Source organism: Carcharodon carcharias, assembly GCF_017639515.1.
Source record: "Carcharodon carcharias isolate sCarCar2 chromosome X unlocalized genomic scaffold, sCarCar2.pri SUPER_X_unloc_6, whole genome shotgun sequence".
NCBI lineage: Eukaryota > Metazoa > Chordata > Chondrichthyes > Lamniformes > Lamnidae > Carcharodon > Carcharodon carcharias.
This window is the reverse complement of record NW_024470883.1, coordinates 367,872-374,817: the sequence shown is the minus strand read 5'-3', so window position 1 is coordinate 374,817 and position 6,946 is coordinate 367,872.

The window sequence follows — 6,946 nt, the reverse complement described above, 5'->3', positions numbered from 1 at the left end:
TTCAATATTCAGTCCGGAAGGCTGTAAAGTCCCTAGTCGGAAGATGAGGTGTTGTTCCTCCAGTTTGCGTTGGGCTTCACTGGAACAATGCAGCAAGCCAAGGACAGACATGTGGGCAAGAGAGCAGGGTGGAGTGTTGAAATGGCAAGCGACAGGGAGGTTTGGGTCATTCTTGCGGACAGACCGCAGGTGTTCTGCAAAGCGGTCGCCCAGTTTACGTTTGGTTTCTCCAATGTAGAGGAGACCACATTGGGAGCAACGAATGCAATAGACTAAGTTCATTTCCCCCAACTTAGTCTACTGCATTCGTTGCTCCCAATGTGGTCTCCTCTACATTGGAGAGACCAAACGTAAACTGGGCGACCGCTTTGCAGAACACCTGCGGTCTGTCCGCAAGAATGACCCAAACCTCCCTGTCGCTTGCCATTTCAACACTCCACCCTGCTCTCTTGCCCACATGTCTGTCCTTGGCTTGCTGCATTGTTCCAGTGAAGCCCAACGCAAACTGGAGGAACAACACCTCATCTTCCGACTAGGGACTTTACAGCCTTCCGGACTGAATATTGAATTCAACAACTTTAGGTCGTGAGCTCCCTCCCCCATCCCCACCCCCTTTCTGTTTCCCCCTTCCTTTTTTTTTTCAAATAAATTATAAAGATTTTCCTTTTCCCACCTATTTCCATTATATAAAAAAAAACCCCACTAGAGCTATACCTTGAGTGCCCTACCATCCATTCTTAATTAGCACATTCGTTTAGATAATATCACCAACTTTAACTTTAACACCTATGTGTTCTATTGTACTATTGTCGTTGACATCTTTTGATGATCTGCTTCTATCACTGCTTGTTTGTCCCTACAACCACACCCCCCCTCCACCTCTCTGTCTCTCTATCTCTCCGCCCCCCACACACACACCTTAAACCAGCTTATATTTCAACTCTTTCTTGGACTCGAACTCAAGTTCTGTCGAAGGGTCATGAGGACTCGAAACATCAACTCTTTTCTTCTCCGCCGAGGCTGCCAGACCTGCTGAGCTTTTCCAGGTAATTCTGAGATAGAACGAGAGACTGGAACTCACCAGTAAACCAAGGGAGGCTCCGGACATGTAATATCCACTGGAGGAGGCTGGGTTTTGCTGCTTGTGTCTAAATCCCAAACTGATCGCTGCCAGGAGATTCTACCATTACTACTGAAACAGCAAACAGAGACCAGCGGGTCACACACACACCCTAACTCACCCAGTGACCCACCCAACACAACCCAGCGCGTCACACGCACCCTGACTCACCCACTGATACACCCAACACAACCCAGCGGGTCACACACACACCCTAACTCACCCAGTGACCCACCCAATACAACCCAGCGGGTCACACACACACCCTAACTCACCCAGTGACCCACCCAACACAACCCAGCGGGTCACACACACACCCTAACTCAGCCAGTGACCCACCCAACACAACCCAGCGGGTCACACACACACCCTAACTCACCCAGTGACCCACCCAACACAACCCAGCGGGTCACACACACACCCTAACTCAGCCAGTGACCCACCCAACACAACCCAGCGGGTCACACACACACCCTAACTCACCCAGTGACCCACCCAACACAACCCAGCGGGTCACACACACACCCTAACTCACCCAGTGACCCACCCAACACAACCCAGTGAGTCACACACACACACCCGAACTCACACAATAATCTAGCATTAAAAGCAGCTGATTCAGTCCATCGACATTTGGAGATATCACCACACAACTCTCAGTCCCACCTCATCCCTCTCTCAGCCTGACTCCCACTCTGATCCCACCCCACTCTCTCTCTCTCCGAGGATCCTGATGTGATCCCTCCCCCTCGCTATCTCTGAATCCTAATCCGTTCCCTCTCTCTCTCTCTCCAGACCCTGAGCTGATCTTCTGTCCGTCTGTGGATTTTATCCTCCTGATTTGATCCCGGAGGGACATGGAGACTGAGAGGCAGTGGGACAGGGGGAAAGAGACAGGGACAGGGACAGGGACAGGGATAGGGGGAAAGAGAAAGGGACAGGGACAGGGAGACAGGGACAGGGACAGGGGGAAAGAGACAGGGACAGGGACAGGGACAGGGGGAAAGAGACAGGGACAGGGGGAAAGAGACAGGGACAGGGACAGGGACAGGGACAGGGGGACAGGGGGACAGGGGGACAGGGACAGGGACAGGGACAGGGACAGGGACAGGGGGAAAGAGACAGGGACAGGGACAGGGACAGGGGGAAAGAGACAGGGACAGGGGGAAAGAGACAGGGACAGGGACAGGGACAGGGGGACAGGGACAGGGGGACAGGGACAGGGGGACAGGGACAGGGGGACAGGGACAGGGGGACAGGGACAGGGGGACAGGGACAGGGAGACAGGGACAGGGAGACAGGGACAGGGAGACAGGGACAGGGGGACAGGGACAGGGACAGGGACAGGGGGACAGGGACAGGGGGACAGGGACAGGGGGACAGGGACAGGGAGACAGGGACAGGGAGACAGGGACAGGGAGACAGGGACAGGGGGACAGGGACAGGGGGACAGGGACAGGGACAGGGGGACAGGGACAGGGACAGGGGGACAGGGACAGGGGGACAGGGACAGGGACAGGGACAGGGACAGGGACAGGGGGACAGGGACAGGGGGACAGGGACAGGGGGACAGGGACAGGGGGACAGGGACAGGGACAGGGGGACAGGGACAGGGGGACAGGGACAGGGGGACAGGGACAGGGGGACAGGGACAGGGACAGGGACAGGGGGACAGGGACAGGGGGACAGGGACAGGGGGACAGGGACAGGGGGACAGGGACAGGGGGACAGGGGGACAGGGACAGGGACAGGGACAGGGACAGGGACAGGGGGACAGGGACAGGGACAGGGGGACAGGGACAGGGACAGGGACAGGGGGACAGGGACAGGGACAGGGGGACAGGGACAGGGACAGGGGGACAGGGACAGGGGGACAGGGACAGGGACAGGGACAGGGACAGGGGGACAGGGACAGGGGGACAGGGACAGGGGGACAGGGACAGGGAGACAGGGACAGGGACAGGGACAGGGGGACAGGGACAGGGGGACAGGGACAGGGGGACAGGGACAGGGACAGGGACAGGGACAGGGACAGGGACAGGGACAGGGGGACAGGGACAGGGGGACAGGGACAGGGGGACAGGGACAGGGGGACAGGGACAGGGGGACAGGGACAGGGACAGGGGGACAGGGACAGGGACAGGGACAGGGACAGGGACAGGGACAGGGACAGGGACAGAGGGACAGGGACAGGGACAGGGACAGGGACAGGGACAGGGGGACAGGGACAGGGACAGGGACAGGGACAGGGGGACAGGGACAGGGACAGGGGGACAGGGACAGGGACAGGGACAGAGGGACAGGTACAGGGACAGGGACAGGTAGAGGTACAGGGACAGGGACAGGGACAGGGACAGGGACAGGGACAGGGGGACAGGGACAGGGGGACAGGGACAGAGACAGGAACAGGGACAGGGACAGGGACAGGTACAGGGACAGGGACAGGGAGACAGGGACAGAGACAGGGACAGGGACAGGGGGACAGGGACAGGGGGACAGGGACAGGGGGACAGGGACAGGGGGACAGGGACAGGGGGACAGGGACAGGGTCAGGGGGACAGGGACAGGGACAGGGACAGGGACAGGGGGACAGGGACAGGGACAGGGACAGGGACAGGGGGACAGGGACAGGGGGACAGGGACAGGGACAGGGGGACAGGGACAGGGACAGGGACAGGGAGACAGGGACAGGGACTGGGACAGGGACAGGGGGACAGGGACAGGGGGACAGGGACAGGGGGACAGGGACAGGGGGACAGGGACAGGGGGACAGGGACAGGGGGACAGGGACAGGGACAGGGACAGGGACAGGGGGACAGGGACAGGGACAGGGACAGGGGGACAGGGACAGGGACAGGGACAGGGACAGGGGGGCAGGGACAGGGGAACAGGGACAGGGGGACGGGGACAGGGACAGGTACAGGGGGACAGGGACAGGGGGACAGGGACAGGGGGACAGGGACAGGGGGACAGGGACAGGGACGGGGAGACAGGGGGACAGGGACAGGGACAGGGACAGGGGGACAGGGACAGGGGGACAGGGACAGGGACAGGGACAAGGGGACGGGGACAGGGACAGGGACAGGGACAGAGGGACAGGGACAGGGGGACAGGGGGACAGGGACAGGGACAGGGACAGGGGGACAGGGGGACAGGGACAGGGACAGGGACAGGGGGACAGGGGGACAGGGACAGGGACAGGGACAGGGACAGGGACAGGGACAGGGACAGGGGGACAGGGACAGGGGGACAGGGACAGGGACAGGGACAGGGGGACAGGGACAGGGGGACAGGGACAGGGACAGGGACAGGGGGACAGCGACAGGGAGACAGGGACAGGGAGACAGGGACAGGGAGACAGGGACAGGGACAGGGGGACAGGGACAGGGACAGGGACAGGGACAGGGACAGGGGGACAGGGACAGGGACAGGGACAGGGGGACAGGGACAGGGACAGGGACAGGGACAGGGACAGGGGGACAGGGACAGGGACAGGGACCGGGGGACAGGGACAGGGGGACAGGGACAGGGACAGGGGGACAGGGACAGGGGGACAGGGACAGGGGGACAGGGACAGGGGGACAGGGACAGGGAGACAGGGACAGGGGGACAGGGACAGGGGGACAGGGACAGGGGGACAGGGACAGGGGACAGGGACAGGGACAGGGACAGGGGGACAGGGACAGGGACAGGGACAGGGGGACAGGGGGACAGGGACAGGGACAGGGGGACAGGGACAGGGGGACAGGGACAGGGGGACAGGGACAGGGGGACAGGGACAGGGGGACAGGGACAGGGACAGGGACAGGGACAGGGACAGGGGGACAGGGACAGGGACAGGGACAGGGACAGGGACAGGGACAGGGGGATGGGGACAGGGACAGGGACAGGGACAGGGGGACAGGGACAGGGACAGGGAAAGGGACAGGGACGGGGACAGGGACAGGGGGACAGGGACAGGGACAGGGACAGGGACAGGGACAGGGACAGGGGGACAGGGACAGGGACAGGGACAGGGGGACAGGTACAGGGACAGGGACAGGTACAGGGACAGGGATAGGGACAGGGAAAGGGGGACAGGGACAGGGACAGGGACAGGGACAGGGGGACAGGGACAGGGGGACAGGGACAGGGACAGGGGGACAGGGACAGGGGGACAGGGACAGGGGGACAGGGACAGGGGGACAGGGACAGGGAGACAGGGACAGGGAGACAGGGACAGGGGGACAGGGACAGGGGGACAGGGACAGGGGACAGGGACAGGGACAGGGACAGGGGGACAGGGACAGGGACAGGGACAGGGGGACAGGGGGACAGGGACAGGGACAGGGGGACAGGGACAGGGGGACAGGGACAGGGACAGGGACAGGGACAGGGACAGGGACAGGGGGACAGGGACAGGGACAGGGACAGGGACAGGGACAGGGGGACGGGGACAGGGACAGGGACAGGGACAGGGGGACAGGGACAGGGACAGGGACAGGGACAGGGACGGGGACAGGGACAGGGGGACAGGGACAGGGACAGGGACAGGGACAGGGACAGGGACAGGGACAGGGACAGGGATAGGGACAGGGAAAGGGGGACAGGGACAGGGACAGGGACAGGGACAGGGGGACAGGAACAGGGACAGGGACAGGGACAGGTACAGAGACAGGGACAGGGACAGGGACAGGGACAGGGACAGGGGGACAGGGACAGGGGGACAGGGACAGGGACAGGGACAGGGATAGGGACAGGGAAAGGGGGACAGGGACAGGGACAGGGACAGGGACAGGGACAGGGACAGGGACAGGGACAGGGACAGGGGGACAGGAACAGGGACAGGGACAGGGACAGGTACAGGGACAGGGACAGGGAGACAGGGACAGAGACAGGGACAGGGACAGGGGGACAGGGACAGGGGGACAGGGACAGGGGGACAGGGACAGGGACAGGGGGACAGGGACAGGGGGACAGGGACAGGGGGACAGGGACAGGGGGACAGGGACAGGGACAGGGGGACAGGGACAGGGGGACAGGGACAGGGGGACAGGGACAGGGGGACAGGGACAGGGACAGGGGGACAGGGACAGGGGGACAGGGACAGGGGGACAGGGACAGGGACAGGGACAGGGACAGGGGGACATGCAAATCTAATCCCTCTCTCCGGATCCTGATCTAATCGCGCTCTCTCTCTCCTGATTTGATCTCTCTCTCTCTCTCCCTCCCTCTCTCTCCCCATCTCTCTCTCTCTCCCCCTGTCTCTCTCTCTCTCCCCCTGTCTCTCTCTCTCTCCCCCTGTCTCTCTCTCTCTCCCCCTGTCTCTCTCCCCCTGTCTCTCTCTCTCTCCCACTGTCTCTCTCTCCCCCTGTCTCTCTCTCTCTCCCCCTGTCTCTCTCTCTCTCCCCCTGTCTCTCTCTCTCTCCCCCTGTTTCTCTCTCTCCCCCTGTCTCTCTCTCTCTCCCCCTGTCTCTCTCTCTCCCCCTGTCTCTCTCTCTCCCCCTGTCTCTCTCTCTCTCCCACTGTCTCTCTCTCTCCCCCTGTCTCTCTCTCTCTCCCACTGTCTCTCTCTCTCCCCCTGTCTCTCTCTCTCCCCCTGTCTCTCTCTCTCTCCCACTGTCTCTCTCCCACTGTCTCTCTCTCTCTCCCTGTCTCTCTCTCTCTCCCTGTCTCTCTCTCCCCCCCCCGTCTCTCTCTCTCCCCGTCTCTCTCTCTCCCCGTCTCTCTCTCTCCCCCGTCTCTCTCTCTCTCCCACTGTCTCTCTCTCTCTCCCACTGTCTCTCTCTCTCTCCCACTGTCTCTCTCTCTCCCACTGTCTCTCTCTTTCTTCCTGTCTCTCTCTCT